At 49.5% G+C, this 25,889-nt stretch overlaps 33 pseudogenes; all 33 read right to left on the bottom strand.

Annotated features, from left to right (window-relative positions):
• Positions 1-2,494: 2,494 nt before the first annotated feature.
• Positions 2,495-2,613, bottom strand: LOC144000111 (5S ribosomal RNA; annotated as a pseudogene).
• Positions 2,614-2,721: 108 nt separating this feature from the next.
• On the bottom strand, positions 2,722-2,840 carry LOC143998686 (5S ribosomal RNA; annotated as a pseudogene).
• Positions 2,841-2,948: 108 nt separating this feature from the next.
• On the bottom strand, positions 2,949-3,067 carry LOC144000128 (5S ribosomal RNA; annotated as a pseudogene).
• A 108-nt stretch (positions 3,068-3,175) lies between these two features.
• On the bottom strand, positions 3,176-3,294 carry LOC143999880 (5S ribosomal RNA; annotated as a pseudogene).
• Positions 3,295-4,068: 774 nt separating this feature from the next.
• LOC143999097 (5S ribosomal RNA) lies at positions 4,069-4,177 on the bottom strand (annotated as a pseudogene).
• Positions 4,178-4,285: 108 nt separating this feature from the next.
• LOC143998666 (5S ribosomal RNA) lies at positions 4,286-4,404 on the bottom strand (annotated as a pseudogene).
• Positions 4,405-4,512: 108 nt separating this feature from the next.
• On the bottom strand, positions 4,513-4,631 carry LOC143999388 (5S ribosomal RNA; annotated as a pseudogene).
• Positions 4,632-5,186: 555 nt separating this feature from the next.
• Positions 5,187-5,305, bottom strand: LOC143999091 (5S ribosomal RNA; annotated as a pseudogene).
• A 108-nt stretch (positions 5,306-5,413) lies between these two features.
• On the bottom strand, positions 5,414-5,532 carry LOC143999134 (5S ribosomal RNA; annotated as a pseudogene).
• Positions 5,533-5,866: 334 nt separating this feature from the next.
• Positions 5,867-5,985, bottom strand: LOC143998911 (5S ribosomal RNA; annotated as a pseudogene).
• A 331-nt stretch (positions 5,986-6,316) lies between these two features.
• Positions 6,317-6,435, bottom strand: LOC143998912 (5S ribosomal RNA; annotated as a pseudogene).
• A 105-nt stretch (positions 6,436-6,540) lies between these two features.
• On the bottom strand, positions 6,541-6,659 carry LOC143999103 (5S ribosomal RNA; annotated as a pseudogene).
• Positions 6,660-6,767: 108 nt separating this feature from the next.
• LOC143999901 (5S ribosomal RNA) lies at positions 6,768-6,886 on the bottom strand (annotated as a pseudogene).
• A 108-nt stretch (positions 6,887-6,994) lies between these two features.
• Positions 6,995-7,113, bottom strand: LOC143999929 (5S ribosomal RNA; annotated as a pseudogene).
• Positions 7,114-7,445: 332 nt separating this feature from the next.
• LOC143999881 (5S ribosomal RNA) lies at positions 7,446-7,564 on the bottom strand (annotated as a pseudogene).
• A 774-nt stretch (positions 7,565-8,338) lies between these two features.
• LOC143999098 (5S ribosomal RNA) lies at positions 8,339-8,447 on the bottom strand (annotated as a pseudogene).
• A 108-nt stretch (positions 8,448-8,555) lies between these two features.
• On the bottom strand, positions 8,556-8,674 carry LOC143998667 (5S ribosomal RNA; annotated as a pseudogene).
• Positions 8,675-8,782: 108 nt separating this feature from the next.
• Positions 8,783-8,901, bottom strand: LOC143999389 (5S ribosomal RNA; annotated as a pseudogene).
• A 555-nt stretch (positions 8,902-9,456) lies between these two features.
• On the bottom strand, positions 9,457-9,575 carry LOC143999092 (5S ribosomal RNA; annotated as a pseudogene).
• Positions 9,576-9,683: 108 nt separating this feature from the next.
• On the bottom strand, positions 9,684-9,802 carry LOC143999135 (5S ribosomal RNA; annotated as a pseudogene).
• A 334-nt stretch (positions 9,803-10,136) lies between these two features.
• Positions 10,137-10,255, bottom strand: LOC143998913 (5S ribosomal RNA; annotated as a pseudogene).
• Positions 10,256-10,586: 331 nt separating this feature from the next.
• Positions 10,587-10,705, bottom strand: LOC143998914 (5S ribosomal RNA; annotated as a pseudogene).
• Positions 10,706-10,810: 105 nt separating this feature from the next.
• Positions 10,811-10,929, bottom strand: LOC143999104 (5S ribosomal RNA; annotated as a pseudogene).
• A 108-nt stretch (positions 10,930-11,037) lies between these two features.
• On the bottom strand, positions 11,038-11,156 carry LOC144000040 (5S ribosomal RNA; annotated as a pseudogene).
• Positions 11,157-11,264: 108 nt separating this feature from the next.
• On the bottom strand, positions 11,265-11,383 carry LOC143999930 (5S ribosomal RNA; annotated as a pseudogene).
• Positions 11,384-11,715: 332 nt separating this feature from the next.
• On the bottom strand, positions 11,716-11,834 carry LOC143998500 (5S ribosomal RNA; annotated as a pseudogene).
• A 108-nt stretch (positions 11,835-11,942) lies between these two features.
• On the bottom strand, positions 11,943-12,061 carry LOC143998880 (5S ribosomal RNA; annotated as a pseudogene).
• A 108-nt stretch (positions 12,062-12,169) lies between these two features.
• On the bottom strand, positions 12,170-12,288 carry LOC144000044 (5S ribosomal RNA; annotated as a pseudogene).
• Positions 12,289-12,396: 108 nt separating this feature from the next.
• Positions 12,397-12,515, bottom strand: LOC143999928 (5S ribosomal RNA; annotated as a pseudogene).
• A 107-nt stretch (positions 12,516-12,622) lies between these two features.
• On the bottom strand, positions 12,623-12,746 carry LOC143998611 (5S ribosomal RNA; annotated as a pseudogene).
• A 108-nt stretch (positions 12,747-12,854) lies between these two features.
• On the bottom strand, positions 12,855-12,973 carry LOC143999166 (5S ribosomal RNA; annotated as a pseudogene).
• A 6,196-nt stretch (positions 12,974-19,169) lies between these two features.
• LOC143998904 (5S ribosomal RNA) lies at positions 19,170-19,288 on the bottom strand (annotated as a pseudogene).
• Positions 19,289-19,606: 318 nt separating this feature from the next.
• Positions 19,607-19,725, bottom strand: LOC143999261 (5S ribosomal RNA; annotated as a pseudogene).
• Positions 19,726-25,889: the final 6,164 nt, after the last annotated feature.

A 25,889-nucleotide genomic window follows, 5' to 3' on the forward strand; every position in this document is an offset into this window, starting at 1 on the left:
CCCAGGAGTTCTCCCATCCAGGCACTAACCAGGCACTAACCAGGCCCGACCCTTCTTAGCATCCGATATCAGACAAGATCGGGCACATTCTGGGTGATGTGGCCGTATGCGATCTTGCTGGCCACTCTCAACCCTCTTGACAAATGCCAAGATGGTATGGGATACTATTTCTCCCACTGACACCAATGATGGGGCACTATTCCTCCCACTGACACCAATGATGGGGCTCTAATCCTCCCAGTGACACCAATGATGGGGCTCTAATCCTCCCACTGACACCAATGATGGGGCACAATTCCCCCCCACTGACACCAATGATGGGGCGCTATTCCCCCCCACTGACACCAATGATGGGGCACTATTCCCCTCCACTGACACCAATGATGGGGCACTATTCCCCCCCACTGACACCAATGATGGGGCACTATTCCCCCCCACTGACACCAATGATGGGGCACTATTCCCCTCCACTGACACCAATGATAGGGCACTATTCCCCCCCACTGACATCAATGATGGGGCACTATTCCCCCCCACTGACACCAATGATGGGGCACTATTCCCCCTCCCACTGACACCAATGATGGGGCACTATTCCCCCCACTGACACCAATGATGGGGCACTATTCCCCCCACTGATACCAATGATAGGGCACTATTCCTCCCACTGATACCAATGATGGGGCACTATTCCTCCCACTGATACCAAGGATGGGGCACTATTTCTCCCACTGACACCAATGATGGGGCACTATTCCTCCCACTGATACCAATGATGGGGCACTATTCCACCCACTGATACCAATGATGGGGCACTATTCCCCTCCACTGACATCAATGATGGGGCACTATTCCCCCCACTGACACCAATGATGGGGCACTATTCCCCCCACTGACACCAATGATGGGGCACTATTCCCCCACTGACACCAATGATGGGGCACTATTCTACCCACTGACACCAATGATGGGGCACTATTCCTCCCACTGACACCAATGATGGGGGGCGACACGATTGCCATCATCCTGGGACTCATCATGGCGGTCTGTTTGGAGGAACTTTGATCGGCGGTGAGCTTGACGCAAATCATCAGTGATATGCTGACTGTTTTTATGCTTGTAATTAGCTGCATTTTATTGGGGGGGAGATAGTGTTATACCTTTTATTTAAGTAAACAATATGGCACATAGTGTTATACCTTTTATTTAAACTAGAAAAGCTACAATTTCTGGGGAAATTGTGTGAAGTGTTCTTACTTCCACCTACTGGAGTGGGCGGAGTAACTGGGGGGGGGTCATAATGTTTTGGCTGATCGTGGGGTTGTCAGCTTTTGTCATCTCCCACTCTAGTTTTGAACATGCCGCCATTCATTCCTATGGGACAAATTTTGCCGCAAAAACAACGGTATTTGTAGCGTTTTAGAGGAGCATGTGGATTCCATCACAGGGGGATTTGATGTTGTTTATAACTTCTCTGCACACCTCTGCTTTGGAATACTAATAGGGCAAAGGGTGTTGATGCTTTCACTATAAATTGCAGCATTTCTATCACTTTTGGACTATTAGGCTGGGTTCACACTGCTGTGGCTAGGAGATCAGGATGTGATTCACACCGCACTGCAGTGCAAATCACATCCGATCTCTGTGCGATGCGAGTTCAGCCATACAGATAGTATGGCTGAATTTGCATCGCACCCGCCCCAAACTCACACAGGACCCTTTTTTTGGTCCGCAGCAGAATCGGATCGCATGGGTGTTCACACCATGCGATCCGATTCCTGTCCGAGTTTGCAGATCGCACTGCGATATGCAAACTGATCTGGGGGTGTCATTAACATTTCACTGACACTCAGCAGTTCGCATAGGGCAGTGTGAACTGCCGCCGGGAGGCATGCGATGCGAGAACCCGCCGCTGATTCACGGCGTTCCCGCATCGCTACAATGTGAACCCAGCCTTAGAAGCCAGTTCCATTTGAGCGGGGGTCCCTGTCTCTGCCGCGGAATTGGGAGGTCCCTGTCCCTGCGGTAGAATGGTGGTAAGGGGAGGTTTTTGCACCAATTCACGTGTTTACGTTTCCGTCGTTCCCTATTGTAATAATACGTTCAGCGCGATCCTATTTTTTCTCTTTTATTCTCTGTATTGGGGTTTTGTGCAGAAGGATTGCTGCTTCCACTGAGTTTTCAGGGATTTTTGTGGTTGGCCACACAAGTTCGCTTCTAGGTCTTAGCACAGTTTCTTTCCTTTTTTATATTCTTTTTTGATGATGTGGACATACTAGGCTTTCACTATCCATGTTTCAAGGAAGATGATGTGCACTTTAAGTTGTTTTTGGCTCATTGCCCATTGGTCCATGTTTAAAGGAAGGAGATATGCCTTTTATGTTGCACTTTAAGTTGTTTTTCTCAACCCTCTTGGCAAACCCCAAGATGGTCACCTCGGCAAATAAGCAGAAAAATAAAACAGGTCGTCGATGCCAACAACATATTAAAAAAAAGCCTACTGCACCTGGTATTCCCAGGCGGTCTCCCATCCAGGTACTAAGCAGGCTCGACCCTGCTTAGCATCTGAGATCAGATGAGATCGAGTGCATTCAGGTTGATGTGACCGGATGCAATCTTGCTGGCCTCTCTCAACGATCTTGACAAACGCCAAGATGGTCACCTCGGCAAACAAGCAGAAAATTAATAAAGGTCATCAACGCCAACAACATATTAAAAAAAAGCCTATGGCACCTGGTTTTTCCAGGAGGTCTCCCATCCACGTACTAAGCAGGCCTGACCCTGCTTAGCATCCGAAATCAAACGAGATAGGGTGCATACAGGGTGATGTGGCCATAGACAAATTTGTTCTCCACTCTCAACCCTCTTGACAAACGCCAAGATGGCCACCTCGGCAAACAAGCAGAAAAATAAAACAGGTCGTCGATGCCAACAAAATATAAAAAAAAAAACTATGGCATCTGGTATTCCCAGGCGTTCTCCCATCCAGGTACTAACCAGGCCCGACCCTGCTTAGCATCCAAGATCAGACGAAATCGGGCGCATTCAGGGTGATGTGGCCATAGGGGATCTTGCTGGCCACTCTCAACCTTCTTGACAAATGCCAAGATGGTCACCTCAGCAAACAAGCAGAAAAATAAAACAGGTCGTCGACACCAACAACATATTAAAAAATTGCCTACGGCACCTGGTATTCCCAGGCGGTCTCCCATCCAGGTACTAACCAGGCCGGACCCTGCTTAGCATCCAAGATCAGATGAGATCGTGCGCATTCAGGGTGATGTGGCTGTAGGCGATTTTGCTGGCCACTCTCAACCCTCTTGACTAACGCCAAGTTGGTAACCTTGGCAAACAAGCAGAAAAATAAAACAGGTCGTTGACGCCAACAACATATTAAGAAAAACCCTACGGCACCTTGATTTCCCAGGTGTTCTCCCAACTAGGTACTAACCAGGCCCGACCATGCTTAGCATCTGAGATCAAACGAGATAGGGTGCATTCAGAGTGATGTGGCTGTAGACAATCATGCTGGCCACTCTCAACCCTCTTGACAAATGCCAAGATGCTCACCTCAGCAAACAAGCAGAAAAATAAAACAGGTCGTCAACGCCAACAACATATAAAAAAAAAGCCTTTCGCACCTAGTATTCCCAGGCGGTATCCCATCCAGGTACTTACCAGGCCCCACCCTATTTAACATTCGAGATCAGGCGCATTCAGGGTGATGTGACCGTAGGCAAGCTTGCAGGCCACTCTCAACCCTCTTGACAAACGCCAAGATGGTCACCTCGGCAAACAAACAGAAAAATAAATCAGGTCATCGACACCAACAACATATAAAAAAAAGCCTTTGGCACCTAGTATTCCCAGGCGGTATCCCATTCAGGTACTTACCAGGCCTGACCCTACTTAGCATCTGAGATTGGATGAGATCGGGCGCTTTTAAGGTTATGTGGGTGTATGCGATCTTGCTGGCCACTCTCAACCCTCTTGACAAACGCCAAGAGGGTCACCTCGGCAAACAAGCAGAAAAAAAAGGTTGTCGATGCCAACAACATATTTTAAAAAACCCTACGACACCTGGTATTCCCAGGCGGTCTCCCATCCAGGTACTTACCAGGCCAGACCCTGCTTAACATCCGAGATCAGGTGCATTCAGGGTGATGTGACCATAGGCAAGCTTACTGAACACTCTCTTCCCTCTTGACAAACGCCAAGATGGTCACCTCGGCCAACAAGCAGAAAAATAAAACAGGTCGTTGACGCCAACAACATATTAAGAAAAACCCTACGGCACCTTGATTTCCCAGGTGGTCTCCCATCCAGGTACTAACCAAGCCCGACCCTGCTTAGCATCTGAAATCTGACGAGAGCGGGCACATTCAGGGTGACGTGGCCGTAGGCAATCTTGTTGGCCACTCTAAACCCTCTTGACAAACACCAAGATGGTCACCTCGGAAAACAAACAGAAAAATAAAACAGGTTGTCGACGCCAACAACATATTAAAAAACAACTTACGGCACCTGGTATTTCCAGGTGGTCTCTCATCCAGGTACTAACCAGGCACGACCTTGCTTGGCATCCGAGATCAGATGATATCAGGCACATTCAGGGTGATATGGCTGTAGGCGATCTTGCTGCAAACTCTCAACCCTCTTGACAAACGCCAAGATGGTCACCTCGGCAAACAAGCAGAAAAATAGAACAGGTCATCGACGCCAACAACATATTAAAAAATTGCCTACTGCACCTGGTATTCCTAGGCGGTCTCCTATCCAGCTACAGTACTAACCAGGCCTGACCCTGCTTAGCATCCGAGATCAGAAGAGATTGGGTGCATTCAGGTTGATGTGGCCGTTGGCGATCTTGCTGGCCTCTCTCAACCCTCTTGACAAACGCCAAGATGGTCACCTCGGCAAACAAGCAGAAAAATAAAACAGGTCGCCGGTGCCAACAGCATATTAAAACAAAGCCTACGGCACAAGGCATTCCAAGGCGGCCTCCCATCCAGGTACTAAGCAGGCCTGTCCCTGCTTAGCATCCAAGATCAAACAAGATATGGTGCATTCATGGTGATGTGGCCGCAGGCTATCTTGATGGCCACTCTCAACCCTCTTGACAAATGCTAAGATGGTCACCTCAGCAAATAAAACAGGTCGTCGACGCCAACAACATATTAAAAAATTGCCTACGGCACCTGGTATTCACAGGCAGTCTCCTATCCAGCTACTAACCAGGTCCGACCCTGCTTAGCATCCGATATCAGATGAGATCGGGTGCATTAAGGGTTATGTGGCTGAAGGTGATCTTGCTGGCCTCTCTCAACCCTCTTTACAAACGCCAAGATGGTCACCTCGGCAAACAAGCAGAAAAATAAAACAGGTCGTCGACGCCAACAACATATTAAAAAAAAGCCTATGGCACCTTGTATTCCCAGGCGGCCTGCCATCCAGGTACTAACTAGGCCCGACCCTGCTTAGCATCCGAGATCAGATGAGATCGGGTGCATTAAGGGTTATGTGGCTGAAGGTGAACTTGCTGGCCACTATCAACCCTCTTGAAAAACGCCAAGATGATCACCTTGGCAAACAAGCAGAAAAATAAAACAGGTCAGGGACGCCAACAACATATTAAAAAAAAGCCTATGGCACCTGGTATTCCCAGGCGTTCTCCCTTCCAGGTACTAACCAGTCCTGACCCTGCTTAGTATCCGAGATCAGATGAGATCAGGAGCATTCAGGGTTATGTGGCTGAAGGTGATCTTGCTGGCCACTCTCAACCCTCTTGACAAACGTCAAGATGGCCACCTCAGCAAACAAGCAGAAAAATAAAACAGGTCGTCGACGCCAACAACATATTAAAAAAAGTCTACGGCACCTGGTATTCCCAGGCTTTCTCCCATCCAGGTACTAACCAGACCAGACCCTGCTTAGCCTCAGAGATCAGATGAGATCAGGCGCATTCAGGGTGATGTGGCCATAAGCAATCTTGCTGACCACACTCAACCCTCTTGACAAACGCCAAGATGGTCACCTCGGCAAACAATCAGAAATATAAAGGTCGTCGATGCCAACAACATATTAAAAAAAAGCCTATGGCACCTGGTATTCCCAGGCGTTCTCCCTTCCAGGTACTAACCAGTCCTGACCCTGCTTAGTATCCGAGATCAGATGAGATCAGGAGCATTCAGGGTTATGTGGCTGAAGGTGATCTTGCTGGCCACTCTCAACCCTCTTGACAAACGTCAAGATGGCCACCTCAGCAAACAAGCAGAAAAATAAAACAGGTCGTCGACGCCAACAACATATTAAAAAAAGTCTACGGCACCTGGTATTCCCAGGCTTTCTCCCATCCAGGTACTAACCAGACCAGACCCTGCTTAGCCTCAGAGATCAGATGAGATCAGGCGCATTCAGGGTGATGTGGCCATAAGCAATCTTGCTGACCACACTCAACCCTCTTGACAAACGCCAAGATGGTCACCTCGGCAAACAATCAGAAATATAAAGGTCGTCGATGCCAACAACATATTAAAAAAAAGCCTACGGCACCTAGTATTCCCAGGCGGTCTCCCATTCAGGTACTAAGCAGGCCCAACCCTGGTTAGCATCTGAGATCAGATGAAATGGTGCGCATTCAGGGTGATGTGGCCATAGACGATTTTGTTGGCCACTCTCAACCCTCTTGACAAATGCCAAGATGGTCACGTCAGCAAACAAGCAGAAAAGTAAAACAGGTCGTCGACGCCAACAACATATTAAAAAATTGCCTACGGCACCTGGTATTCCCAGGCGGTCTCCCATCCAGCTACTAACCAGGCCCGACCCTGCTTAGCATCCCAGATCAGATGAGATTGGGTGCATTCAGGGTTATGTGGCCGAAGGTGATCTTGCTGGCCACTCTCAACCCTCTTGACAAACGCCAAGATGGTCACCTCAGCAAACAAGCAGAAAAATAAAACAGGTCGTCGACGCCAACAACATATTAAAAAAAAGCCTACGGCACCTGGTATTCCCAGGCGTTCTCCCATCCAGGTACTAACCAGACCAGACCCTGCTTAGCCTCAGAGATCAGATGAGATCAGGCGCATTCAGGGTGATGTGGCCATAAGCAATCTTGCTGACCACACTCAACCCTCTTGACAAACGCCAAGATGGTCACCTCAGCATACAAGCAGAAAAAAAAAGATCGTCGATGCCAACAACATATAAAAAAAAAGCCTACGGCACCTAGTATTCCCAGGCGGTCTCCCATTCAGGTACTAAGCAAGCCCAACCCTGGTTAGCATCTGAGATCAGATGAAATGGTGCGCATTCAGGGTGATGTGGCTATAGACGATTTTGTTGGCCACTCTCAACCCTCTTGACATATGCCAAGATGGTCACCTCAGCAAACAAGCAGAAAATTAAAACAGGTCGTCGATGCCAACAACATATTAAAAAATTGCCTACGGCACCTGGTATTCCCAGGCGGTCTCCCATCCAGGTACTAACCAGGCCGGACCCTGCTTAGCATCCAAGATCAGATGAGATCGTGCGCATTCAGGGTGATGTGGCTGTAGGCGATTTTGCTGGCCACTCTCAACCCTCTTGACTAACGCCAAGTTGGTAACCTTGGCAAACAAGCAGAAAAATAAAACAGGTCGTTGACGCCAACAACATATTAAGAAAAACCCTACGGCACCTTGATTTCCCAGGTGTTCTCCCAACTAGGTACTAACCAGGCCCGACCATGCTTAGCATCTGAGATCAAACGAGATAGGGTGCATTCAGAGTGATGTGGCTGTAGACAATCATGCTGGCCACTCTCAACCCTCTTGACAAATGCCAAGATGCTCACCTCAGCAAACAAGCAGAAAAATAAAACAGGTCGTCAACGCCAACAACATATAAAAAAAAAGCCTTTCGCACCTAGTATTCCCAGGCGGTATCCCATCCAGGTACTTACCAGGCCCCACCCTATTTAACATTCGAGATCAGGCGCATTCAGGGTGATGTGACCGTAGGCAAGCTTGCAGGCCACTCTCAACCCTCTTGACAAACGCCAAGATGGTCACCTCGGCAAACAAACAGAAAAATAAATCAGGTCATCGACACCAACAACATATAAAAAAAAGCCTTTGGCACCTAGTATTCCCAGGCGGTATCCCATTCAGGTACTTACCAGGCCTGACCCTACTTAGCATCTGAGATTGGATGAGATCGGGCGCTTTTAAGGTTATGTGGGTGTATGCGATCTTGCTGGCCACTCTCAACCCTCTTGACAAACGCCAAGAGGGTCACCTCGGCAAACAAGCAGAAAAAAAAGGTTGTCGATGCCAACAACATATTTTAAAAAACCCTACGACACCTGGTATTCCCAGGCGGTCTCCCATCCAGGTACTTACCAGGCCAGACCCTGCTTAACATCCGAGATCAGGTGCATTCAGGGTGATGTGACCATAGGCAAGCTTACTGAACACTCTCTTCCCTCTTGACAAACGCCAAGATGGTCACCTCGGCCAACAAGCAGAAAAATAAAACAGGTCGTTGACGCCAACAACATATTAAGAAAAACCCTACGGCACCTTGATTTCCCAGGTGGTCTCCCATCCAGGTACTAACCAAGCCCGACCCTGCTTAGCATCTGAAATCTGACGAGAGCGGGCACATTCAGGGTGACGTGGCCGTAGGCAATCTTGTTGGCCACTCTAAACCCTCTTGACAAACACCAAGATGGTCACCTCGGAAAACAAACAGAAAAATAAAACAGGTCGTCGACGCCAACAACATATTAAAAAACAACTTACGGCACCTGGTATTTCCAGGTGGTCTCTCATCCAGGTACTAACCAGGCACGACCTTGCTTGGCATCCGAGATCAGATGATATCAGGCACATTCAGGGTGATATGGCTGTAGGCGATCTTGCTGCAAACTCTCAACCCTCTTGACAAACGCCAAGATGGTCACCTCGGCAAACAAGCAGAAAAATAGAACAGGTCATCGACGCCAACAACATATTAAAAAATTGCCTACTGCACCTGGTATTCCTAGGCGGTCTCCTATCCAGCTACAGTACTAACCAGGCCTGACCCTGCTTAGCATCCGAGATCAGAAGAGATTGGGTGCATTCAGGTTGATGTGGCCGTTGGCGATCTTGCTGGCCTCTCTCAACCCTCTTGACAAACGCCAAGATGGTCACCTCGGCAAACAAGCAGAAAAATAAAACAGGTCGCCGGTGCCAACAGCATATTAAAACAAAGCCTACGGCACAAGGCATTCCAAGGCGGCCTCCCATCCAGGTACTAAGCAGGCCTGTCCCTGCTTAGCATCCAAGATCAAACAAGATATGGTGCATTCATGGTGATGTGGCCGCAGGCTATCTTGATGGCCACTCTCAACCCTCTTGACAAATGCTAAGATGGTCACCTCAGCAAATAAAACAGGTCGTCGACGCCAACAACATATTAAAAAATTGCCTACGGCACCTGGTATTCACAGGCAGTCTCCTATCCAGCTACTAACCAGGTCCGACCCTGCTTAGCATCCGATATCAGATGAGATCGGGTGCATTAAGGGTTATGTGGCTGAAGGTGATCTTGCTGGCCTCTCTCAACCCTCTTTACAAACGCCAAGATGGTCACCTCGGCAAACAAGCAGAAAAATAAAACAGGTCGTCGACGCCAACAACATATTAAAAAAAAGCCTATGGCACCTTGTATTCCCAGGCGGCCTGCCATCCAGGTACTAACTAGGCCCGACCCTGCTTAGCATCCGAGATCAGATGAGATCGGGTGCATTAAGGGTTATGTGGCTGAAGGTGAACTTGCTGGCCACTATCAACCCTCTTGAAAAACGCCAAGATGATCACCTTGGCAAACAAGCAGAAAAATAAAACAGGTCAGGGACGCCAACAACATATTAAAAAAAAGCCTATGGCACCTGGTATTCCCAGGCGTTCTCCCTTCCAGGTACTAACCAGTCCTGACCCTGCTTAGTATCCGAGATCAGATGAGATCAGGAGCATTCAGGGTTATGTGGCTGAAGGTGATCTTGCTGGCCACTCTCAACCCTCTTGACAAACGTCAAGATGGCCACCTCAGCAAACAAGCAGAAAAATAAAACAGGTCGTCGACGCCAACAACATATTAAAAAAAGTCTACGGCACCTGGTATTCCCAGGCTTTCTCCCATCCAGGTACTAACCAGACCAGACCCTGCTTAGCCTCAGAGATCAGATGAGATCAGGCGCATTCAGGGTGATGTGGCCATAAGCAATCTTGCTGACCACACTCAACCCTCTTGACAAACGCCAAGATGGTCACCTCGGCAAACAATCAGAAATATAAAGGTCGTCGATGCCAACAACATATTAAAAAAAAGCCTATGGCACCTGGTATTCCCAGGCGTTCTCCCTTCCAGGTACTAACCAGTCCTGACCCTGCTTAGTATCCGAGATCAGATGAGATCAGGAGCATTCAGGGTTATGTGGCTGAAGGTGATCTTGCTGGCCACTCTCAACCCTCTTGACAAACGTCAAGATGGCCACCTCAGCAAACAAGCAGAAAAATAAAACAGGTCGTCGACGCCAACAACATATTAAAAAAAGTCTACGGCACCTGGTATTCCCAGGCTTTCTCCCATCCAGGTACTAACCAGACCAGACCCTGCTTAGCCTCAGAGATCAGATGAGATCAGGCGCATTCAGGGTGATGTGGCCATAAGCAATCTTGCTGACCACACTCAACCCTCTTGACAAACGCCAAGATGGTCACCTCGGCAAACAATCAGAAATATAAAGGTCGTCGATGCCAACAACATATTAAAAAAAAGCCTACGGCACCTAGTATTCCCAGGCGGTCTCCCATTCAGGTACTAAGCAGGCCCAACCCTGGTTAGCATCTGAGATCAGATGAAATGGTGCGCATTCAGGGTGATGTGGCCATAGACGATTTTGTTGGCCACTCTCAACCCTCTTGACAAATGCCAAGATGGTCACGTCAGCAAACAAGCAGAAAAGTAAAACAGGTCGTCGACGCCAACAACATATTAAAAAATTGCCTACGGCACCTGGTATTCCCAGGCGGTCTCCCATCCAGCTACTAACCAGGCCCGACCCTGCTTAGCATCCCAGATCAGAAGAGATTGGGTGCATTCAGGGTTATGTGGCCGAAGGTGATCTTGCTGGCCACTCTCAACCCTCTTGACAAACGCCAAGATGGTCACCTCAGCAAACAAGCAGAAAAATAAAACAGGTCGTCGACGCCAACAACATATTAAAAAAAAGCCTACGGCACCTGGTATTCCCAGGCGTTCTCCCATCCAGGTACTAACCAGACCAGACCCTGCTTAGCCTCAGAGATCAGATGAGATCAGGCGCATTCAGGGTGATGTGGCCATAAGCAATCTTGCTGACCACACTCAACCCTCTTGACAAACGCCAAGATGGTCACCTCAGCATACAAGCAGAAAAAAAAAGATCGTCGATGCCAACAACATATAAAAAAAAAGCCTACGGCACCTAGTATTCCCAGGCGGTCTCCCATTCAGGTACTAAGCAAGCCCAACCCTGGTTAGCATCTGAGATCAGATGAAATGGTGCGCATTCAGGGTGATGTGGCTATAGACGATTTTGTTGGCCACTCTCAACCCTCTTGACATATGCCAAGATGGTCACCTCAGCAAACAAGCAGAAAATTAAAACAGGTCGTCGATGCCAACAATATATTAAAAAATTGCCTACGGCACCTGGTATTCCCAGGCGGTCTCCTATCCAGCTACTAACCAGGCCTGACGCTGCTTAGCATCTCAGATCAGATGAGATCAGGTGCATTCAGGTTGATGTGGCCGTAGGCAATTTTGCTGGCCTCTCTCAACCCTCTTGACAAACGCCAAGATGGTCACCTCGGCAAACAAGCAGAAAAATAAAACAGGTCATCGACGCCAACAACATGTTAAAAAAAAGCCTACGGCACCCTGTATTACAAAATGGTCTCCCATCCAGGTACTAACCAGGCCTAGCCCTGCTTGGCATCTGAGATCAGATGAGATTAGGCACATTCAGGGTGATGTGGCCGTAGGCAATCCTGCTGGCCACTCTGAACCTTCTTGACAAACGCCAAGCTGGTCACTTCAGCCAACAAGCAGAAAAATAAAACAGGTCGTCGACGCCAACAACATATTAAAAAAAATACTACGGCGCCTGATATTCCCAGGCGGTCTCCCATCCAGGTACTAACCAGGCCCGACCCTGCTTGGCATCCGAAATCAGATGAGAGCGGGCACATTCAGGGTGATGTGGCCGTAGGCAGTCTTGCAGGCCACTCTAAACCCCCTTGACAAACGCCAAGATGGTCACCTCGGAAAACAAACAGAAAAATAAAACAGGTCGTCGACGCCAACAACATATTAAAAAACAACTTACGGCACCTGGTATTTCCAGCCGATCTCTCATCCAGGTACTAACCAGGCATGACCCTGCTTAGCATCCGAGATCAGATGAGATCGGGCGCATTCAGGGTGATATGGCTGTAGGCGATCTTGCTGCAAACTCTCAACCCTCTTGACAAACGCCAAGATGGTCACCTCGGCAAACAAGCAGCAAATAGAACAAGTCATCAACGCCAACAACATATTAAAAAATTGCCTACTGCACCTGGTATTCCTAGGCGGTCTCCTATCCAGCTACAGTACTAACCAGGCCCGACCCTGCTTAGCATCCGAGATCAGATGAGATCGGGTGCATTCAGGTTGATGTGGCCGTAGGTGATCTTGCTGGCCTCTCTCAACCCTCTTGACAAACACCAAGATGGTCACTTCGGCAAACAAGCAGAAAAATAAAACAGGTCGTCGACGCCAACAACATGTTTAAAAAAAGCCTACGGCACCCTGTATTACAAAATGGTCTCCCATCCAGGTACTAACCAGGCCCAACCCTGCTTGGCATCTGAGATCAGACGAGATGGGGTGCATTCAGGGTGATGTGGCCATAGGAGATCTTGCTGGCCACTCTCGACCCTCTTGACAAACGCCAAGATGGTCACCTTGGCAAACAAGCAGAAAAATAAAACAAGTCGTCGACGCCAACAACATATTAAAAAAAAGCCTATGAGAGCTGTTATTCCCAGGCAGTCTCCCATCCAGGTACTAACCAGGCCCGACCCTGCTTAGCATCCGAGATCAGATGAGATCGGGTGCATTGAGAGTTATGTGGCCCTAACCCTGGCCGACGGTGTCGTATATAGGGCGGAAATCCATTGCAGCATGTTATTACCCAGTCCTATATGGCGTAGTGTGGCCGACATGAAAGCCCAGTTCACCCTGTCAAAGGCCTTCTCAGCATCTGTGCTGAGAAAGACACATGGCTTGTCTCCCAAGATGGCAGCATGCAGCAGGTTCAGGACTTTGGTGGTATTATCCCTAGCCTCCCTGGTGGGGACAAATCCTACCTGGTCTAGGTGTATCAGGTCGGGGAGATATGGCTGCAGCCTTAAAGCTATAATTTTGGTAAACAGCTTAAGATCGGTATTCACTGCTATATGGGCCTGCAACGTGGCCTCATGAAGTTTACTTCCCTTCGGAAGGTCATTAAAAAGATGAAGTAGATGATGCCCGAGGGATGGGAGTAAAGTCTTGTAATATTGTATTGTTCGTTGTCGTTTGATCCGTGCGCCGTGTTTTATCAATACCCCTCGAATCAGCGCCTTATGCGCCTCCCAAACTAGGCCCGCGTCGCAGTCCCCCGTGTTGTTAGAGTGAAAGTAATGTGATAATTCTGTCATTACGTCTGTTAGAACCTCTGCGTCCTGGAGGAGGCCTTCATTTAGCCTCCATGGCTTCCTTTGCCCCCTATAAAATTTGGTTAAAGCGTAGTGTAATGTTACAGGGGCATGATCTGACCACGTGATAGACCCGATAGTGGAGCCTTTGACCACCTGAAGTTGGTTATGTGGCATCAAAAAATAATCGAGACGTGAATAACCGAGGTGCGGCCTAGAGAAAAAAGTGTAGTCCCGTTCGCCGGAATGCAAGAGGCGCCAAACATCCACTAGTTGTGAAGCATGTAGGGCAGTCTGTACAGCTTTCCGTGTGCTACTGGGGGCGGAGGACAGCCCAGTAGAGGTGTCCTTTGCGGGTATTAATGGGATATTTAGGTCCCCGCCTACGATCAGTTGTCCTTCCGTAAAGCCTTGAAGCAAGTTTAACTGTTTTTTCACAAACCGGTCCTGTCTGCTATTAGGGGCATAGAGATTAGCGATGGTAACCTTCACACTACCTATCAGGCCTTTGAGAAATAAAAACCGTCCCTCAGGGTCTGTCATTAGAGCTATCAGAGTCCATGGGACCTTGGCAGATATTTGAATGGAGACCCCTCTAGATTTGGCCTCAGAGTATGTGGAATGATAGACTATCGGGTAAAATCTGTTTGTTAGGATAGGGAACCTGTTCTCCCTAAAGTGCGTCTCCTGTATCAAGACAATATCAGCGTTTTGCCGTTTCATATCGTTTAGCAGCATGCGTCTCTTCTCTGGGACATTGAGTCCCTTTGCATTAAGGGTAACAATTTTAAGCACGTCCATGATCGTGACAGGATGGATGGTATGGGAAGGGGGAAGAGAGGGAGGGGAAAAGCTGAAGGGAGGAAGAGTGCAGTATCGGGGTGTGAAAATGAAAGGTTAAAGAAGTGGGGGATAGACTTTCCAGAAAATGGGTTTCGACTGAGAGGGAAGGACTCCCAGCCGATACTGTCCAGCGGAGCTGGATCACTAAAGTGCAGCCAATTGCCGCTTCAACGCCCATCTGGAGTGCCTGGATGAAAAGCGTCAACCTAATTGGGGGAACGATCAGTGCGGGCCGACGGGGAGCTCCCGGAGCCACCCCAAAGCCACGGGCCCTATGTGTATATGTAGATGTGGGCAATAAAGTGACGTCTGTATAGGCAGGACAATATGCGCAGAAGAATAGGGGTCGTCCAGGATTCATGAGCACAAAACATGTCATACAATTAAACACATTATAAAGTTGCACAGGTGTCTACAAGGTAACTACACTGGCTGGAAACACATTACGCTAACTAAAGCAAAAAAACATATAGCAGCTACAAACAAACATCCCCCATACATTGCCCCATATGTGGCACTGCGACACATCCCCCCCCCGCCACCCGGGGAGCACCCACAGGTCCCGGAGAGAGGGAGATAGATAGAGGGGGGCGGGAAGAGGGGACGGAGGAGGGAGGAAAAACAGGCCCCACCCCAACAGCCCCCACCCCACAACACAAAGTCCAGAGCCACCACCCAGCCCCCCCAACTGCTGTGCAGGGCCCGCCACAGTAATCCACCCGGATCCCCAAAAGTTCTGATATGTCACCCCACTCCGAGCCTCCGCAGGAGCACCATAGTCTTGGGGTCCATGTGGATGGGTCGCGGAAGGCCCTGAGGGTGGGGGCCGCCCAGGTCCACCGGGGGACCGAAAGCGTCTCCCCAGGGCATTGCAAAAGTGACCCCCGCCCTCTCCCCGGATGGTGACACACATATGGAAGCGTCCAGGGACGGCACAGCACGTCTCCTCAGGTCCCCAGCATGCTGCCAGGGTCCAGGACAGCCACACGGCCGGGGATAATCCTGATTGGGGAGGATGTAGAGCACAGGAAAAATAGTGCGGGATCGACCTCTGGACCTCTGGGAGTGAGCCGGTGGGGCGGCGCCGCCCGACGTTGGGCCCAAACGGCCTGCCGAGGCGCGGGATCCTCACCAGCCAGTTTGGCACCTGGACAGGATCTGTGCCCAGGAAAGCAAAGAGGGCGGGGAGGTCCGCCGGTGTGCATAATGTAAAGGTGCCGCTATCCGTGCGGAAGATGACTGTTAGGGGGTAGCCCCATCTGTACGTGCAACCCTGGCGTCTAGCAGCTTCCAGAGCCGGTTTCAGCATGGCGCGGCGTTTTAGCGTGGCCCTGGAGAGATCCGGGAGTATCTGAACCTGTGCACCGTCAAAGTCAATGGCCCCGTGGTCCCATGCCCTCTTTAGAAGCGCTTCCTTCTGTACGTATCTGTGTAAACGGCACAGAACATCACGAGGTCATGCCGGATCGGTGGATCTGGGGCCCAGCGCCCGGTGAACACGGTCAATTTCCAGGGAGGGAGGCGGGTCACCCAGGAGCCTGTGAAAGATAGCAGTGACAGTCTCTGCCAGATCTTCTTGACCCGTAGCCTCTGGGATACCCCGCAGTCGCAAGTTATTGCGGCAACTACGGTCCTCCATTTCCTCCAGATGGAGTTGCATCTCCTGCGCCACCACCGCCTGGGTATTCTGTGCGTGTTCCAGTGCTTGCACCCTAGACGCCAATGAAGTGAGCTGGGTTTCCCCTGAGGAGACTCGGTCTTCTATGGCATGCAGCTCAGTCCTCACCTCTTGGATATCCCTGTTATGTGCCTCCTCTATCCGCAGGATCAGGGTTTTGATGTCTGCCCTCGTAGGGAGGGCCTCAATGTCCACCCTCGTAGGCAGAGCACGCAGCATACTGCGGAGGTCGTCATCAAGGTTTCCCTGGTTTGAGGAAGAGCCTGCCATCTCCGATCTGAACACCGCCGGAGTCCCTGAAAGATAGTCTGATGCGGGTGTACCTGGGAGGTTCTGCGTCCCAGTGGGGACTGTTTCCAATCGGGGTACCCGAGGCGTATCGGCGGTGTCACCAGGTGAAGTGCGCGGGTTTCCCCTGAAGAAACGTTGAATACCGGGCTGTGAAGGTCGATTAGGGGTACCGCGGGTTGCTGATCTTGTCCTGTAACTTTTGGGGGTGGTCATGCCGAGGTCACATCAGATGAAGTTGCGTTGTGGCCCATATGGTCCGGGTCAGGCATGGGGTCCCCCCAGGGCTTGTCTTCACCCAGCCATCTTTAAGCCACAGCCCCCGGGGAGGGGAGCTGTCATGCTATGGTCCACAGGAATTCCTCTGGGAGCGCCCCCTCTCTGCCGCACCCGGTCCCGGGCTGTTGTTGGGTGGCAGTCGGGTAGGTCGCTAGGCGGCCACAGGCCCACCAGGGCACGCTAGTAGGCCCGAGGAGACGGCCAGGCAGTAAGGCCCCAGGGCTGGGATCTCCCCAGGAAACAGCGGGGATCCGCAGGCTCCACTAGGCCGCACTAGGCCGGACCGGGCCGCGGCGTCCCCGGGACCCGGTGAGGCCCTCCTGTGATGCCCGGACAGTCCCCTGACAGGGTTGGGGTGAAGAAAAGGTCCCCTACCTCCAGATGAGTGTCGTTGTCCCCGGGAGGCCTGGGAGTAGCAAGATGGCGGCGGCCGCGGGAGTACCGGTGCAGCCTTTCCCAGGTATCATCAGCCGAATCCTCGGACAATAATCACTCTGGACACCGCTGGGGAGCCCGGGCTATCGTGCAGGCAGGTTTTTATGCAGCCAGCCGCTGTGTAGGAGCCCGATGGCGGCGGATAGGCACCGGTGCACTCGGAGCCCTCCAGAGAGACGTCCGCCGTCGTCCACGCCCAGACACGCCCCCTTCCCAGTCCCATTTTTTAAGCAAGCTCAACCCCTGCTCACTCAATTTAACTGGGCCCACAAAAATCCCAGACTTAAGTGGTCACAGCTGACATTGTCTAAACAACAGGGAGGGTTGGTTCTCCCTGACTTGCGATGCTACTACCTGGCCTCCCATCTGGGGCGTGTATTGGACTAGAATGGAAACAAACTTTCTAAGCTCTGGGTGCAAGTAGGACAATCTCACTCCCGAATTCCGCTAAGAAGCGCCATGTGGTGCTATAAGGGTTTACCCACAGAATTGACGTCACATCCCACTATAGGGGCTTCATTGAAAGTCAGTCACCTGATCGCTACCCAAAACACACTCACGTCTTTGACTTCCCCCCTATTCCCTATACGTGACCATCCGAACTTTGAACCGGGGACCCACTTAGAAATTCCAACCTAGACCATGCGTCTAAATTCGTCATTGATGGAAAATGGCCTTCTTTCTCAACCCTAACAGATCCGACAGGGGCTTTTCCAACTGCCTTTTTGGAGAGCGGCGCAACAACTTCATTTTCTCCATTCCATCCCCAATCCTCAAACTTTCGCCTGCCCTCAGACGGAGTTTGAGACTCTATGCAGGAGCGAAGGCCCTTTGGTCCACATTCTCTCTCAACAGATCACCCACACTTAACCTGTCTGTCCAACTGGGAAAAGGACCTTAATTGCTCGTTTTCCCCAGCACAGAGACAACACATTATCACTTTGCCTCTCAAAACCTCGCTGTGCACGAAGATACAGGAGACAAATTTTAAACTTCTCACCAGGTGATATTTGACACCATCAAAGCTGCATAAATGTTTCCCCTCTTCCTCGAACATATGCTGGAGGTGTGGAGAAGAAGAGGGCACGTTGCTCCACATTTTTTGGTCCTGCCCCAGCTTGGTGGACTTCTGGACAGAGATCCGATGCATAACACAAAAATTCACAGACTTCTCTATCCCGAAAGAGGCTGCATTCTTTCTCTTGCAACATTCACAGATTCCCATTAAGAAGTACAAAAAATCTATTTTACGGCATGTGATAAATGCGGCGAAATCCTGCATCCCTCTCTATTGGAAAAAATGTTCCCACCCTTTCATTACTCACTGGCTTAGGAAAATAGAGGACATTAAAAAAAATGGAGGACTTGATCCTCACATCACAAGGTAAACAACATTTTTTTAAACAAACCAGGGACATCTGGAATACCTTTATATTCTCGCTGGAAGGATGTCGCCTGCTATCGCCTTAGTGCTCTGAGCTTTCCTTGACTGGCCCCTTGGACAGTGGCTGCCATCGTGTCTCGTCCCCTCTTCTCCTTTCCTGATCTTTCATCCCTTCTCTTTTCTGCCTTCCTCCCCTATCTCTCACCCCCTCCACTCCCTCTCTCTTTTGGAAAAAGTGGAAAATTGGGAATGACGGCCCCACACCCCCCTCTGGATAGATTATGCCGGAGGGACCTGGGGTTTGTGTGACCCTGGATCTTGGTACAGTACTTTATCCGTGCCTTGAATCATTATAATTGATGGAAGGCAGACTCACAATTGCGAATATACCTGTATCAAGTATTGTTCAGCTGCTTTTTGCTCTGTATTTCTTTGTTGCATTATGTACTCGGTGGACCGTCTTCCCCTGTTTGGAGAAAAAATTATATTTGAAAAAATAAAAAGAAGCCTACGACACCTGGAATTCCCAGGCGGTCTCCCATCCAGGCATTAACCAGGCCCGACCCTGCTTAGCTTCCAAGATCAGACGAGATGGAACAGATTCAGGGTGATGTGGCCATAGCCAATATCTTCCGGCACTCTCAACTCTCTTGACAAACGCCAAGATCGTCACCTTGGGAACAAGCGGAAAAAAATAGGTCAACTGCAACAACATAAAAAGAAGCCTACGGCATCTGGAAATCCCAGGCGGTCTCCCATCCAGGGATTAAACTGGTCCCAACCCTGCTTAGGCCTCTGAGATCAGATGAGATTGGGCTCTTTCAGGGTGATGTGGCCGTAGGAGATTTCTTCAGGCACTCTCAACCCTCTTGACTAACGCCAAGATGGTCACCTTGGGAAACAAACAAAAAAAAACAAGTCAACGCCAATAACATAAGAAGAAGTCTACAGCACCTAGTATTCCCAGGTGGTCTCCCATCCAGGTATTAACAAGGCCCGACCCTGTTTAGTCTCTGAGATCAGACTAGATCTGGTGCTTTCAGGGTTATGTGGCCATAGGCAAGCTCTTCAAGCACTCTCAACCCTCTTGACAAACACCAAGATGGTCACCTTGGTAAACAAACAAAACAAAAACAAGTCAACGCCAACAACATAAAAAGAAGCCTACGGGGGCGTGGCTTGGTGTCCGAGGAAGATGGACGCACGCTGCTAGAGCTCTCTCTCCCGGAGGTCCTGCGATCACTCTTGCGGATACCCACACTACGCTTAATATGGGGAGCACACCGCAAAACCCCTCCGGCTTAACCCCCCGCTCTTCTAGGGGCCCGGACGCACACACCAGCCCGCAAATCCCGGAGATTTTTCGGGCGCGGCCTAGAGGCCCGGCGCCGGACGCGCACGGAGCTCACCGCGAGCCCTCTCCGCATGGCAGAGGCGCCCTCCGCTCTAGAAGCCGAAGTCCGCAGGATCACTCCCTGGATCCACCACCCTCACAGGCTCTCAGCCTAGCAGACCTACGGGCCATGACAGCGGATATTAAAGGGGCCCTGGCAGCCGCAGTTTCGGAACTACGCGCCGATTTTCAATCCATGGTATTAAGGGTGGAAGACATTGAAGAGACGCAGACCCGCCATGATGCCACTCTCTGCCACGTTCAGCAAGTCACCGAATCCCACGCGATCCACCTCAGGGACGTCAATCGCCACCTGGAAGACCTCGACAACCGGGGACGAAGACATAATGTGCGGGTAAGAGGTCTTCCAGAATCAATTGAACCCTCACAACTTTCTCACTCTGTTACGGCCATCTTTAATGGCCTTTTAGAAAGGCCCCCTGACACTCCTATTGTGCTGGAGCGCATACACAGGGCCCTGAGACCTAGGGGAAGGGACACGGACCCCCCTAGGGATGTCATATGCTGTGTTGCTGACTATCTCCTAAAGGAAGAAATAATGAGAAAGGCCAGGAATGGGGGTAGGATACACCACCAAGGTACTGAGATCAAATTGTTTCAAGATTTGTCAGCGATTACCTTGCAGAGAAGGAGGGAATTGAAACCCATACTGGACATACTAAGAGCCCGCGCAATTCCATACCGATGGAAGTTCCCTCTTTGCCTGTCTGTTACACATGATGGCCATACTGTGAATCTCAGGGTCCCTGAGGACTTAGAACATTTTTGCCACACTCTCAACTTGCCACCTATGGAAGTACCAGACTGGTACAGCGACTTCCGCCTTCCCTTGCTCCGCAGAGTTGACTCCATGGAGGGAATAGCTGAAGCTGGCAACTTCAACATCGGCAGGCGCAGGAGAGCTTACCCCCTTGCCTCTCCCCCGAGGGCCCGGGGCAACCTACGCAATCAAAGCCCCACCGCTTCTCCCGACCATAGAAAACCGAGACGCTCATGAAGATTCTTCTGATGCCATTCCTGTATGTTGGATCACAGTAAGCTGCACTTGGTACAACGTTGCCGTCACCACCTGAACCATGTTCACACTGGTCCCCACTTTGTTTTTCAGTTGCATTGATGCCGTCCACACCTGTTTACCTTCCCCTGCTAACGCCCTGAAAGGGGGATCCCCCCTGTTATTAGAGTTTGTCGGTGGCTTGTTACCCGCTACCCAATTGATACCGGTTATTGTGACACTTTACTCTTCTGCCTCTGCCGCAATCTTAGGCCCACGTCCTTGCTCCATGTTTGCTGAACTTATGTCCCCAATCTACCACCATAGCTGCTGTGAACAACTTCATACCCCAGCTGTGCACAATTGTACTTTGAGTGATCTGCCATCCTTCATTGCACTTCCTTGCTTAGTTTTATTTTTATGGCTATTTTTATGCATCTTTATGTTCCTCTATATTTTTTCTTTTATTTTCCCAGCACCGGCTTGTCTCCTGGGACATACGTCACTGGTAAAGGTATTGTAATCCTGCTCTGAATTGTGCTTCTCCCATTTCTCTAGCTCTGCTTAGTCCGATAACCAGCAGCCTTAATAACAATGCGTTATAATATATGTACTGTTACTTAACCCATTTTGTCAGCTGGATCCCCTCTCTAGCATTATTGGACGGTTCGCTGGACTTTTCCTGGCCATTGCTTTTGCTATTGCTACTAAGCTTACCACCTTCATGCCTTGGTGACCGATCAGGATCTGTCCCACCATTGTTTTAGAATGTTTTTTTTTTTTCTTTAGAATGTTTTATTACGTTTTGTTTTGGGTGACGGAATAATTGCTTTCATGATGATCCCACAGTTTTTCTTTTTCATGTTTTGCTTATATAATACAGATCCGAAACGATTCTCTACAGTTCTTTGCTGAAATGTTTGGGTTTCAGATTCAGATGTTTTAACTGTATGTATAAACTGTGCTAAAGTCACTGCCCTGGGGTTATGTAACCATCCTATGGGGGTCCTTTCTATCCACTCCCCCAGTTATACGCAATCCTTGCCACTCAACTAAGGTTAATTCTGCCCCACACCCTCCTTTACATAGCTAACCCTGGGTCCCCTTGATTTACCCTTGCTTCCACCAATTGACCCCTGTCCATTTTCACACCGTAAGATCGGCTTCCTTCAATGTTACGATCCTCTCTCCCTGCGTACACGCGGATGCGCTGCTGCCTCCATAATTTTGCTCTGCCTCCCTGTCCATCCCTCCACTCCCCATCCGTTATTCTTCAGGCGCCTGATTGGCGGGTATCCCCCACAACCCCTTCTCTTGACCTCAAGGGACATAGAGTTCACTCTCATCCTCGCTCGACCACCAATCACCCTCCACCACAGGTGTCTCTGTGAGATATCCCTGACCTCCACTGGTTTTGTATTTTGTCAGGCAGGTTCTAATTAGACCTCCTGACCCCAGTGTTCACCTCACCTCAATCCATCCTCTCCCTCTCTCCCCCCCTCCCCCCCCCTCACTTTCTCTTTTTCTTTTTCTTTTTCTACTCACCTGCCTCCCTCTTACTTGGTCACGCCGACTTCTTTTGGTAGCCCCCTTACCCCTCCCCCTCCCCCCTCTGTAATCCCCTTTCTTTCCTTACCCCTTCTCCCGCTGCTCCGTTGGTATCTCCGCCACTCGTCGTCTACGCTCCTTTAACCCAAACTACTTCCTCATCATCATGCACCCTCGTGTCAATCGCCGATCCCCGGACTCTAACTCCCTCAAGTTAGTGTCCTTAAACGCAAAAGGTCTAAACACCCCTGAAAAACGCTCCCAACTTTTAACTCTCATGAAAGCTATGAAAGCGGATGTTGTCTTCGTCCAAGAGACACATTTCTGCTCTCAAACGGTTCCCAAATTTTCTAACCACCATTACCCAATTGGCTACCACTCTACCAACCCCAACTCTAAAACAAAAGGTGTTTCTATTTTAGTTTCCAAAACGACCCCTCTTCAGATAACGGATACGGTGATTGATGACCAAGGCAGATTTGTCTTCCTTAGAGGTTCGGTACACAACAAACCTATTACATTGGCCTGCGTATACAGCCCCAACACGGCGCAAGTTCCCTTCTTTAGGTCAATTACGAATCAACTAGCGACGTTTCAATCGGGTATGTTGATCCTAGGGGGTGATTTTAATGTCCCCCTGAATCCTAACTTGGACACTTCTACGGGTTCCTCCCGTCTCCCCTATAGAGCCCTCAGGCAAATCAAACTCTCTCTCCAATCCCTTCTCTTGCACGACTCCTGGAGAACCCTCCATCCTACAGGGAGGGATTTTACATTTTATTCCAATCCCCATGACAGATATTCTAGAATTGACTATATTTTCTTGACTCAGTCTGATCTCCCGTTTCTCACACAAGCAACTATTGAACCAATGGTTCTCTCGGACCATCACCCCACGTCGATCACTCTGACCTTCCCTGTACCACACGAACGAACACCCGTCTGGAGACTAGATCCGAACATCTTAACTGATACTACACGAGCCTCACAGATCCGACAATGTCTTAGCGACTATTTCACAGAAAACAACACGCAAGATACTTCCTTTATTACTCAGTGGGCCGCACATAAAAGTGTAATACGCGGGAAATTGATGTCTATTGCTGCCCAACTTAATAGAGAACGGAAACGCCATTTATCGGACCTTTATTCGAAACTTAAAATTCTCGAAACTGCACACAAACGTTCGTTGGCCGAGCAGACCCTCCAAGAATTACAAAACGTTCGCTTCTCCATTCAAGAGGAGCTTGGCAAATCCATTAAGAAAAAATTTATGCTTTCCCAGAAACTCTTTTATGAGTTCGGCAACAAGAGTGGCCATCTTTTGGCCCAAGCCTTGCGAGTCAAACAGTCAAAGAATAACGTACACTCTTTGCATACCTCCTCGGGCAAAACACTCACCTCTAACGTGGACATAGCTAAAGAGTTTGAAAAATTCTACTTTACTCTCTATAATCTTGAACGTTCTGACACCTCCCCATCCGCCGCTCTTTCCAGGCAACTATCGATAAAACATTTCCTAGATGAATTTTGCCCGTCCATTCAAAACCCAGATACTATCTCTGACCTGGATAACCCTATCTCTTCCCTCGAATGGGCTAAAGCCCTTAAGCAGACGAAATCCGGCAAAAGTCCGGGCCCGGACGGACTGCCCGCGGTCTATTATAAGACCTTTTCAGACGTCCTACAAGACCCCTTTAGGAGGGCCTTTAACTCTATTTCCGACGCCACACCCCTTCACCAAGACCTGTTAGAGGCTCACATTGTAGTCATTCCGAAAGGAGACAAGGACCCGACCCAGACTGGAAACTATCGACCCATATCGCTACTCAATGCCGACCTGAAAATTTTTTCAAAGATCATAGCCAACAGACTCCTCCCACTCATCCCTACATTGATTTCCCCTGACCAAGTAGGATTCATACCGGGACGTGAGGCACGGGACAATACGACCAAAGCAATCAACCTGCACCACTTAATGACTACCACTGGGCAGAAGGGCTTCTTCCTGTCACTCGACGCGGAGAAGGCATTTGATAGGGTTGCATGGGATTACATGCAATCTGTTCTACAATCCATTGGTCTGGGACCACGATTGTTATGCTTCATTAATGCCTTGTACGTTGCCCCTAGAGCGAAAATCAGAGTAAACAATACCCTATCGAATGCCTTCTCCATCCGAAACGGGACCAGACAGGGTTGCCCCCTATCCCCTATCCTTTATGTCCTCACCCTAGAACCATTTTTGAATCACTTGAGACGAAACCCAGATATCGCTGGAATTCGATCCAAACTAAAAGAATACAAAATTGCCGCATATGCGGACGATATCTTGTTGTTTCTGACCAACCCCCTGATCACGCTTCCATCCATCTTGAAATCGTTTGAGCTATTCAATAGGTTATCCAACCTAAAGATTAATTTTAACAAATCCTACGCCCTAAACATATCTCTTCCCAGCGCCACGACAGACCAGTGTAAACGCAACTTCCCTTTTAATTGGACAGACAATGCTATTACTTACCTGGGCATACAGATTACAAAAAACCTGACCGACCTTTACAGCAAAAACTATATACCTACTTTACATAAGATCAAAAGCGACCTAAAATTATGGGATAAGCCCATTTTCTCTTGGTTTGGCAGAGCATCCATTTTAAAAATGAATGTTCTCCCTCGCATGTTGTACCTCTTACAGGCAGTTCCAATAAAACTCCCCCCAGCCTTCTTCAAATCATACAGACAGACCTGCTCAAAATTTCTCTGGGGTACACATAGACCAAGACTTAGTTATCTTCAACTCTCCCTGCCCAAGAGTAAAGGCGGTATAGGCCTCCCAGATATTTCCAGTTATTACAAAGCTACACACTTAATGAGGATAATTGACTGGAACATTCACTCACCGTATAAAGACTGGGTCGACTTAGAAGCATCTTTCGTAGACTCTCCCCTCGGCTCCCTTCCCTGGATCCAACGCAAACACGTTTCCCCCGCAATCAAGTCCCATCCACTCATTGCCCCGACTTTACTCTGCTTTCTTACTGCCTGTACTAAGGATGATATCTCATCCGTACCCGGTCCTCTGACCCCTCTCAAGATGAACCCGGACTTTCCCCCGGGTATGCACGGATCCTTTCTCCTTAAGCACTGGTCACGAATACCGCTACAGATTTCCTCATTCTACAAAAATGGACGTTTCCTAACAGCTCAACAATTGGCCGCGGACATGAAAATGCCTCCTATCCCCATGTGGACCTTCCAACAGATTC

This window comes from Lithobates pipiens, unplaced genomic scaffold, assembly GCF_037356315.1.
Source record: "Lithobates pipiens isolate NorthernLeopardFrog02 unplaced genomic scaffold, aLitPip1_a1.2 Scaffold_19, whole genome shotgun sequence".
Classification (NCBI taxonomy): Eukaryota; Metazoa; Chordata; class Amphibia; order Anura; family Ranidae; genus Lithobates; species Lithobates pipiens.